Below are 9,540 nucleotides of genomic sequence, written 5' to 3'. Positions count from 1 at the left end.
ATAGATTATGTGAAATTTCCCGAGGAATCCGATAAAAATATATTCAGACATGGGCTCTTTGGTTCTGAGACCATCAAACAGAATTTTGAATATTCTTACGCCATTTTGTAAAGTCAGCATATATCTTTGAAACTTTATACTATTTTCTCTTAAAATCCAAAAACCTTCCATTTGCGTCCAAGACAGCTTAAATCGGTTGAAATGGCGCGGAGAAAAATGTGGTTTTGTGAAAATCGACGAAAAACGACATTTTTTGAACCAACCTAACATGGCGCACGGATAGAAATCCTGTCCGTGTGTTCAGAAACATTCGTCGATAAAATCGAAAACATTGAATGTTTTCGATTTTGAAAACAAAATTTCCAATTATGTCAACAATGTCGACGAAATCTGCTACTTTGTTGCCTACATCTCGGCGTCAGCCGTTTCGTGTGTTAGAAATATCGACCACAACGCTAAGCAGTGATGACGTTTCGGGACTTTGTTTTTTTTTTCAGCTAACAGATCACAACACACCTTTTGGCCACCAAGTCGCGTCGCGCCGGTTTTCCGGGCCGTTTCCTGTTACCGTGACCAAGTCTTTCCGGTTTCGTGAACGTTTCCGGATTTTTGATTTACGCGGCAGTTGCGATTGCGTTTTTTGACTGACAAATTCGGCAAACGGTCTTCTCGTTCCTCGTTTTCGGTTCCAGAAAAATTCCGATGCGGTGGCAGTTTTCGGCAAACGAAAATAAAAGTTTAGTAAAACATGAAGACTCGAAAAAACCTGGTTCCTGGTGTTATCAGTGACCTCGGTAAAGAATTGCTTTTGTCGAACCATGTTATTCTTTTGAACGCTGTTTTTAATGGCAAGTTACAGCCGGAACAACCCGGATCAGCCAAGTGAATATTAGAGAGTGGCCAGCACCAACAATTCCGACCTACGGGACAGCACTGTAACCGTTTCATCAAACTCTGCCCGTTCGAGAGGATGCATCAAGTGGAATAACCAGACAAATGTGGAGTCATTTTGAAAAATTGAGGTAAATTATTTTTTTGCCTTGTTTGCTCTACCACCCAACCGAAACAGCCTCGAACCCCCAACACCTCAACACCTTCTTAACCCTCTAGTTCCCAATCTAGTTCAATCTAAATGACATTTCTATGGAACCATCCATAAACCACGAGGACACTTTTTGAGAAATTTAGTAAAAATAATAAATGCCAAAGATTTTAAGGTTTGAGTACTATTGTTAATTTGATTTGGTTAACCGCGGTGGATTTTCTTGAAATAATTCGAACTGTCAAAAATCCACCAAAGCATCTACCACATTGATCGCAAAAAAAAACTGTGGAAGCAAAAAATCCACCGGTAGATGCTTTGATGGATTTTTAACAGTTCGAATTATTTCAAGAATATCCACCGCGGTTAACCAAATCAAATTAACAATAGTACTCAAATCTTAAAATCTTTGGCATTTATTACTTTTACTAAATCAAATTAACATTAGTACTTTGAAAATTACGATGATTTTGATATTTTAAAGTAATCTAAAAATCTAAAATCTAAAAATCTAAAAATCTACAAATCTCAAAATCTCAAAATCTAAAAATCTAAAAATCTAGAAATCTAAAAATCTAAAAATCTAAAAATCTAAAAATCTAAAAATCTAAAAATCTAAAAATCTAAAAATCTAAAAATCTAAAAATCTAAAAATCTAAAAATCTAAAAATCTAAAAATCTAAAAATCTAAAAATCTAAAAATCTAAAAATCTAAAAATCTAAAAATCCAAAAATCTAAAAATCTAAAAATTTAAAAATCTAAAAATCTAAAAATCTAAAAATCTAAAAATCTAAAAATCTAAAAATCTAAAAATCTAAAAATCTAAAAATCTAAAAATCTAAAAATCTGAAAATCTAAAAATCTAAAAATCTAAAAATCTAAAAATCTAAAAATCTAAAAATCTAAAAATCTAAAAATCTAAAAATCTAAAAATCTAAAAATCTAAAAATCTAAAAATCTAAAAATCTAAAAATCTAAAAATCTAAAAATCTAAAAATCTAAAAATCTAAAAATCTAAAAATCTAAAAATCTAGAAATCTAAAAATCTAAAAATCTAAAAATCTAAAAATCTAAAAATCTAAAAATCTAGAAATCTAAAAATCTAAAAATCTAAAAATCTAAAAATCTAAAAATCTAAAAATCTAAAAATCTAAAAATCTAAAAATCTAAAAATCTAAAAATCTAAAAATCTAAAAATCTAAAAATCTAAAAATCTAAAAATCTAAAAATCTAAAAATCTAAAAATCTAAAAATCTAAAAATCTAAAAATCTAAAAATCTAAAAATCTAAAAATCTAAAAATCTAAAAATCTAAAAATCTAAAAATCTAAAAATCTAAAAATCTAAAAATCTAAAAATCTAAAAATCTAAAAATCTAAAAATCTAAAAATCTAAAAATCTAAAAATCTAAAAATCTAAAAATCTAAAAATCTAAAAATCTAAAAATCTAAAAATCTAAAATCTAAAAATCTAAAAATCTAAAATCTAAAAATCTAAAAATCTAAAAATCTAAAAATCTAAAAATCTAAAAATCTAAAAATCTTAAAATCTAAAAATCTAAAAATCTAAAAATTTAAAAATCTAAAAATCTAAAAATTTAAAAATCTAAAAATCTAAAAATCTAAAAATCTAAAAATCTAAAAATCTAAAAATCTAAAAATCTCAAAATCTAAAAATCTCAAAATCTAGAGATCTAAAAATCTAAAAATCTTAAAATTAAGATTTTCAAATTTTAAATTTTTAAGATTTTAAGATTTTAAGATTTTAAGATTTTAAGATTTTAAGATTTTAAGATTTTAAGATTTTAAGATTTTAAGATTTTAAGATTTTAAGATTTTAAGATTTTAAGATTTTAAGATTTTAAGATTTTAAGATTTTAAGATTTTAAGATTTTAAGATTTTAAGATTTTAAGATATTAAGATTTTAAGATTTTAAGATTTTAAGATTTTAAGATTTTAAGATTTTAAGATTTTAAGATTTTAAGATTTTAAGATTTTAAGATTTTAAGATTTTAAGATTTTAAGATTTTAAGATTTTAAGATTGTAAGATTTTAAGATTTTAAGATTTTAAGATTTTAAGATTTTAAGATTTTAAGATTTTAAGATTTTAAGATTTTAAGATTTTAAGATTTTAAGATTTTAAGATTTTTAGATTTTTAGATTTTAAGATTTTAAGATTCTTAGATTTTTAGATTTTTAGATTTTTAGATTTTTAGATTTTTAGATTTTTAGATTTTTAGATTTTTAGATTTTTAGATTTTTAGATTTTTAGATTATTAGATTTTTAGATTTTTAGATTTTTAGATTTTTAGATTTTTAGATTTTTAGATTTTTAGATTTTTAGATTTTTAGATTTTTAGATTTTTAGATTTTTAGATTTTTAGATTTTTAGATTTTTAGATTTTTAGATTTTTAGATTTTTAGATTTTTAGATTTTTAATCGATAGATTTTAATTTTTTTTGGGTAGATTTGAAAATTATGGGATTTTTTTCGTTACATTTCAGATTTTAAGATTTCTTTTTTAAATTTTTTTAGAGGATTTGAATTTCATAGTTTTTGGTTTTTGATGTTTAGATTTCTGAATTTGAGATTTTTATAGTATTAGATTTTTAGAATTTTTATCTCATGATTTTTGAATTTCAAAATTTTTAGGATTTAGATTTTAAGATATTATATAGTTTAACATTGTAATATTTTCGTTTTTTATTGTTTTTTGTTGTTCATTGTTTATTATTGTTTATTTATTTTTACTGATTCCATTTCTAGGCAGCTTGTTGCCAGCAGTTCGTGCCATTCGATGTGGTCAAATTCGATGACCAGGATCCGTTGCCGTTGTTTAGAACTGCTTTTTTGTTGTTGGCCGAACTCGAAGAAGAAAATTTAACTCAGGTGTGCAGCAGGGTGAGTTGATTTAAAGAATATTTAGATGAAATACAGCCTAATTGTTCTCTCGTTCAATTTTAGTACAAAACGCCGGAGGAAATCGCGGTTTGGATGAATCGATAGCATCTTAACCAAAGGCATAAAAGTACTCCTGCGTCATCCGGCCGAGGACGATCCTGACGCTCAAGAACTAAAAGAACAAACAGAAACATTCATGACATAGATTCGAGCCAGCACGCTAACACCGGAAGCTGGTGAAATGTCAAATGATGAGGTTAGCTCGTTTGTGGTGCCGCGAACTTAACTCGTCATCTTGCCAGCTAGATCAAATATAACTGATCGAACTCTCATCTGGACCAGACCTGCTACAGGCTGTCGCTTTTGGAAATCACGTTCGACGATATGAAAGAAGAAGCAAGCCATGATCAACGTGCCGCTGGAAACTCTTGGTGGGAAGGAAAATCCACTAGGACCTTACATAAATGGACTTTTCATGCCCCGACGTGTGTCCCAATCTGGCCTTGTGAAATTGGTCTGATGGAAGTAAGTAGTCTTCAGATATATTCAAGTTTCACAAACTAATCACCTCTTTCAACAGGCCTATTCGGTGATGCCAAGAAGTAACTTCCCACCTGCCGGTTGTCAAGGCGCCCGCCTTTCGTTCAAGTCTGGCCGACCGTACTTCGTTGAGCTGATGCTGCGCACCGACGTAGCCAAACTGACCGCGCCTGATGAGAACGTCGCAATTGGCTCTAAGTACTGATCCAAACGAGCAGCGGGTAAGATCCTCAAGTTCAAACTCCTTTGCACAATCTCTAATCCCTCTTCCAATCAATTTAGCTCTGATGCCTGATGCACGTTCATCGTGACTACGAACCACCTGCTTATGTTGCGCGAATACATTAGGACTCAACTTCGTCGGTCTACCTCAGGCGCAGGAGGTCATAGCAACTCCAGCTTGATGCTATCCTCGACTAAGGAGACTGTCAACCCGAACACGCAGCGGTGCTGACAAACCACGTTCCGGCATCAATTCGGATGGTAGGCCTTCCTTCTGGAGCAGTTCCGACATGGGCCCAAAGCTGACGAAATTAATCAGTATATTGGACTAATCTCTTAGATTTTAATTCACATTATGCCTAAATATTTGTGTGCAAGTTAATTGCTCGTTTTAAAATGAAAATAAAGTAATTTTATGCAAATAAATTGTTTTTTAATATTATTTACTGTTCCGAAATTGTTTTGAACTATAACGGTCGATTTGAAAAGCAAAATATCGACGCTACATCGATACTTTGCAAATTGCATACATTTCGGCGCATTCAGACCATGATATTTATGTTGACGAAATCAACAACATTTTTTATCGATTTCGTTGCAAATGTTACCGGACGACTGGTCGATAACATTCTGAAACGAATTTTAGAACGAATCGACAACAATGTTGTCGATTTCGCGGACAGGATTTCTATCCGTGCGTAAGTCACCCTAATGGCCAAAAAATGCGGGTCTTATTATTTCGAAACCACAAACAAATTTTGAGCCTGTTCGACTTTTTTTCGATCATGCTGTTTTCGTGGAGAATTTATAAATGTATCAAAATACATATGGGACATTATTGCGAGCAGGGCAAAGAACAATAATAACAATGTTAAAAATAAAATATTATTCTTTTTAGCTAAAGTTTACGTACAGATGACCATGAAAATTAAAAATAAATTTTGGATATTTAATGTTCTCATTCAACATTTTTGAAAAATCTTTTTTTTTTTCAACGGTTAAAAAATCTGAAGATTTACTTTAATCCATGCTAATCTTAGCCTTAGTAGTTGCACCTTGGTGAATGCTTAAATACATTGAAATCAAATCCGCCGCACTTTGCGCAGTAGCCAGGTTGACGCTCTCAAGCACCGCAGAATGTAAAATAATCTAGCCTTTTTTTCTAAATTTTCCTCATTAATACCAATAAATTTGATTCCTCCAAAGAAACAGATTTTTGAATACTTACTTTAGTCAGGTTAGATTGGATTCGTTTTTGAATGAAAAGCTTCCACAATTGGAATGGCTTTTTGGTCAAAGGGGAGGCTCCAATAAAGTTTTAGCCATATTTTTGGTTAGAGTATTAAACGTTAGAGTATTAATACTGACCTTCTGAAAAAAAAGTTAAAAAATGCATGCAACCATTATAGCATGACCTTTTCTGAGATCTTTTTTTACGAACCTAATTTCTTCGATCTGAAAAAAATCTCCCATGGCATCGCCTTTTCATCCAGTCATCTCTCGGAATCTCTCCGTTCCGATCAACGGTGCTTTTATAACCTTCTTTTGTCGTAAAGAAGCAAAAAAAAAAATACTGGTCAACACCGCTGAATCGCTGCTCAACCATTTCTGATGAACTCATTTATGTAAATTCGCCTTCTGTTGTTGTGGGTCAAGTTTCCGATCGGAACCGACCGGTTTGCGGCCGCGTGGACCTGTTTCCATCGGTCGGATCGATTGAGGGGGAGGTGCCCCACCTGATCAACCCCCCCGGAGGAGGAGGACCCGTGAGACTGGACGTTCCTCCGTGTCTGATGATGCTCAAGCAAACCCAAAACAAATCGATAATGGTATGGATTTGGACGCCGAAGGGGAGGAAGCTCAGCTGTCATAAATCAACATCCGGATTATGAGTTAACCCTTATCTGCGAATTTCAGTAATATCACTTTTCTTGTGTTACTTGTTAAAAATTATGGACTTTGAACTTCAACTTAAAAAAATGTTAGTATTTTTTGCAAATTTCTCTGATTGATCGAAAATATCATGCAAGGGTTAAGGAGAAGGTTGTTTATCGCAAAAAGCACAAAACCTGACAGCCCCAGGGCAAACAATTGGCAAAGGTTGCGACCATCATCATCGCGTTCGTCGCTTCATCGCGGGGAGAAATCGTCCACGGCAGTGAAAACTAGTCATTTGGCAGAACTTCAAACCTTCCCAGTTTGGGGCTGATTTACGGCTTTTGAAAGTGCGTCCACCAAGTCTTCGTCCAATCGACCACCAGCAGCTTTGATGATGATTGCGGATCAATTCGAGATGATCTTACAGGTCGGAGCTGCTGCAAGTCTTCAGCGGGTTCCAGGTGAAAGCAAAAGTGATAAGGAATTTGAATCTGCTAGCGGCCGACCCCGATGACAAAGTCGATGTCGTGGCTGGAATTTGGTAGTGCGGCCGGTTGCGTTTGAAGCTTCGTGAAGGGTTGTCGTGTCGTGGACGAAGGGAAACCAATTTGGGAAAGGCAGCAGCCACCGTTTGACGAATGAAATGACAAATTATGAGATCAACATGATGACTGTGATGGCAAAGTGGATTGAGGCCTTCCGAGGAATGTTAAGTCGGTTTGAGTGATCGATTTATTAGTGCATTTGAATTTTGAAACTGTTCAGATTATGCTTCACCTAGAATTAAGAAAATTCACAAAAAATGTTGGTCGGGGAAATTATTTCGAAAACGCACTTTTTGTCTCATAACTAATTTTAAAATATATGATTTCATTCTTCTTTCCTCTCTTCCAGCCATTAAACCTTGGCGGTAACGGATTTGATCCCAGATCGAAAACCACTTTACGATGACATAGTTGAATACAGTTATAAACTCGAAATCCGAAACCGTATCATCCCAATGAACAGCTTTATAGTGCCAAGGTGCGACGACGACCGACTAGAACGAAAAGCTGTTGATTTTCACTCCTTTTGCGGTAAGCCGATTGGTGCCATCTGCTGCCCCTGATGCCTGACTTACGGTATTGGCTTTGGTTTGTTTCCTTATTTAGTTATAGTTATCTTCTTCGGGGCTCACCTAATGGCGCCGGTTGTGACTAGTGACCTGTTTTTGGAGACAAATTAACAACATTGTGCTGTGGACCAGCTCTTTGTCTGTATCTTTAATTTCTATTTTTGATAGTCAAATTTTCTACGAAGTCAATCTCAGAAAAAAATCTTGCAAATTTGAAATGATGAATTCCTTCAAGGATTCTTCCAAACCATTTGAATAAATTATGAAAAATCAACAATTGTTGATTTTTTTCAAAATTTGTTTTATTTACTTTCAACATTTATTTGCTGGAAAAAAATAAATAAAAGAGACGAAGTTATGAATAAGAAGGTTCCCTTATTAGACACCACTTAAGTGTCATAAATCAATTCTGGATAGAGTGGGCCACCCACCAAATTTATAGAAACAAAAAAAATACACAGGAGAGGAACCGTTGATCTCCACCACTTAATCTTGGCGAGCCAGTGTTTTGTTTTGCGGCGATCGCCGCGAAAGCAAAACATCACTTTATGGCGGCCCAAAGCCTAATATTATGGTCGTGGTCGGCTGCAATCAAAATGGATCTGTTTTGCATGATTTATGGGTTTGGTGAGAGGTCTTGTAGTTTTTTTAGCGCTGAGATTTTTTTTGGGAATTTTTCTACTGCAGGAAGCGGTCAATGACATTTCAATGGTATATTTTTGTTAAATTTGAAGAAAAAGATCAAAATTATTAATTAAATTAAACTTATTCTACAATAAAGTTAATAGCTCCCAAATAAAAATTAAGATTTTGTAGTTTAACCAGCTATCAACTGATTTTTTTTTAAACAAAGATTAAACTTTATTTTGAACTATTAATTTGGCAACATCAAATTGTCACATCATAGGCAACTCAAAACTGCCCTCCAAAAAAGCATGTTAGACTAAATTCATCACAAAAACAACCTCCCATACATCGCTTTTCCAAATAGCAACCAATCAAAAATGAAAAACTTTCACTGATTCTTTTCTCGTCACGCCGCCGCGCGAATCGTCGGTGAGGCAAAATTAAAAATCAAACGCGATACTAAAGCCCAATTTCCTAATTACAGGTCTTTTTTTCGCTTCAGCCGACAGAAGATGATGCAGCAGCAGCAGCAGCAGTTGAGGGAAGGAAAATGAATGAAACACAAATTGGCAACAAAATCAACAAAAAATACGAGTGAAGAAAGGAAAAAAAAGATGAATGAAAATGAACGGAAGCTAGTAATAGATATCGCTTTAGGCATTGCGAAAATTAAAGGTAAACAAAAAAAATACATTGCAACAGAACAACAGAACAACAGAACAACAGAACAACAGAACAACAGAACAACAGAACAACAGAACAACAGAACAACAGAACAACAGAACAACAGAACAACAGAACAACAGAACAACAGAACAAAAGAACAACAGAACAACAGAACAACAGAACAACAGAACAACAGAACAACAGAACAAAAGAACAACATAACAACAGAACAACAGAACAACAGAACAATAGAACAACAGAAACAAAAATAACAAAAATTACAAAAATTACAAAAATTACAAAAATTACAAAAATTACAAAAATTACAAAAATTACAAAAATTACAAAAATTACAAAAATTACAAAAATTACAAAAATTACAAAAATTACAAAAATTACAAAAATTACAAAAATTACAAAAATTACAAAAATTACAAAATTACAAAAATTACAAAAATTACAAAAATTACAAAAATTACAAAAATTACAAAAATTACAAAAATTACAAAAATTACAAAAATTACAAAAATTACAAAAATTACAAAAAT

The 9,540-nt window shown here is 32.4% G+C and overlaps 1 long non-coding RNA gene across 2 annotated transcripts; it reads left to right on the top strand.

The window, feature by feature from the left end:
- Positions 1–280: 280 nt before the first annotated feature.
- Positions 281–5,396, top strand: LOC120414039 (uncharacterized). 2 transcript variants are annotated; one of them, XR_005605020.2, is made up of 5 exons: positions 281–1,022; positions 3,811–3,945; positions 4,009–4,470; positions 4,526–4,706; positions 4,768–5,396. It is a non-coding gene; the product is annotated as an uncharacterized LOC120414039 (long non-coding RNA). The 2 variants fall into 2 exon arrangements; XR_005605019.2 differs by having other exon boundaries at positions 3,811–4,470.
- Positions 5,397–9,540: the final 4,144 nt, after the last annotated feature.

This window comes from Culex pipiens, chromosome 2, assembly GCF_016801865.2.
Source record: "Culex pipiens pallens isolate TS chromosome 2, TS_CPP_V2, whole genome shotgun sequence".
Lineage (NCBI taxonomy): Eukaryota > Metazoa > Arthropoda > Insecta > Diptera > Culicidae > Culex > Culex pipiens.
The sequence above is the reverse complement of the archived record's forward strand: the minus strand, read 5'-3'. Positions and strand labels throughout refer to the sequence as shown.